This window comes from Fonticula alba, assembly GCF_000388065.1.
Source record: "Fonticula alba strain ATCC 38817 unplaced genomic scaffold supercont2.3, whole genome shotgun sequence".
Lineage (NCBI taxonomy): Eukaryota > Rotosphaerida > Fonticulaceae > Fonticula > Fonticula alba.
In genome coordinates, this window is record NW_009242973.1 from 2,825,219 (window position 1) to 2,826,758 (window position 1,540).

Consider the following 1,540-nt stretch of genomic DNA (forward strand, 5'->3'; position numbering starts at 1 on the left):
GTACCTGAGCTCGCCTTCCTTCCTCCCCCTCCCCCTCCCTCCTGCACTTTGCGCACACGAGCCGCATTAAGCACGCGCCGCACCTCTATGAGCCCCCTGTCCTGGGTGCTCGTCCAATAACCCCCCTCCCCCTCCCTCCCCTTCGCTGGCCGCCGAAATGTATGTCCTTTCCGCCACGCTGCCAGGGACCACTTTTGCCATCCTCCTAACCTTGACCTCCGCCCTCTGCCACTTTGTTCCCTCCCCCCCCCCCTCCCTCCCGCCGCCACAGAGCGCCCATCGCTATGTTCTTTGCCCCTGCCGACGACTCTCCCAGCCCTCTCCGAGTCCCGCGCACCGCTTCTTCTCCTGTTTCGAGTTGCCTCAGCTAAGTTCCCCCCCCCCCTTGGCAGACTGGCTCCTCTCTTCGGTCTCCCCTTTCCCCTCTCTCCCCCTTTGAGAGCGCGCCCGCGCCCTCTCTCCCCGCCCCCCCTCTCCCCCTCCCTCCTCCACCCCCTCCCTCATCCTGGTGTTTGGCCCTCACGCTGTGCTTCTGCCTCCCCGCTGAAGCCAGCGCTCTCTCCCCGTCGGCGCCTCACGCTTCCCTGCGGTGTCCTCCGGCCCCTCCGCCGAGCTCCTGATGAATCACGGCCAACCGTCGCTACCTCTGGCCCCCTCCTCTCAGACACATGGGTTTTCCCAGCATCACCACCTCCAGCACCCATCCCACATGCTCTCCTCCCACCATTACCCGCATGCCGCGCACCCGCATGCCGCGCACCCGCATGCCGCGCACCCGCATGCCGCACATCCGCATGCCGCACATCCGATGCTGATGGGCGCGCACTCGGGCCCGGGAGCCCCCGGAGCCGGCGGTATGCAGTTCATGTCTGGAGGGCCGCTGCTTTTGCCTGCCGGCTCGCACGATGCCTCGGGTCTGTCCCAGTCGACCGCTGTCCCGGCGCCGATGGCCAAGCAGCAGCCCGGCATCCTGGTCACCGGTGCCAACACTTCTACCTCGGCGGCGGCGGCCGCCGCCTCATCGGTCGCCCCGCCGCAGGGCATCCTGGTGTCTGGCCAGCAGAATGTCCTGTCTGGTGCTGGCACCGGCGGTGCTCCCCTGCTCCATGTCCAGCAGCCAACCCAGGCCAGTACGTGTATATCCAGCTCTTCCCACGCCCGTGGCGCCATGTCCTCCTGTCTTTTTTCCCCCTCCTCACACACACACACGCCCTGTTGTCCCACCCGCGCACCCCTCTTCAATTTCTCCACTTTTCCCAGTCGAGGTCGACCACCCGAAGAAGCCCATCATCATCGATGTCTGGTGTGACAACCTGGTTGAGGAGATGGCCAATCTCCGCAACCTCATCGATGACTATCCCTTCATCACCATTGTGCGTGCTCTCTCCCCCTTTTTGTGGGAATTCTGCTGGTCGCTCCTCCCCTCCCCCGCCCCTTCCCCCCAGGGCTTCCTTTTTTCGATTGCTAATTCCCTTTCTTCCTTTTGGCTCTTCCCCATGCTGCTCCCTCCCCCCCTCCCTCTCTCTCTCTCTCTCTCTCT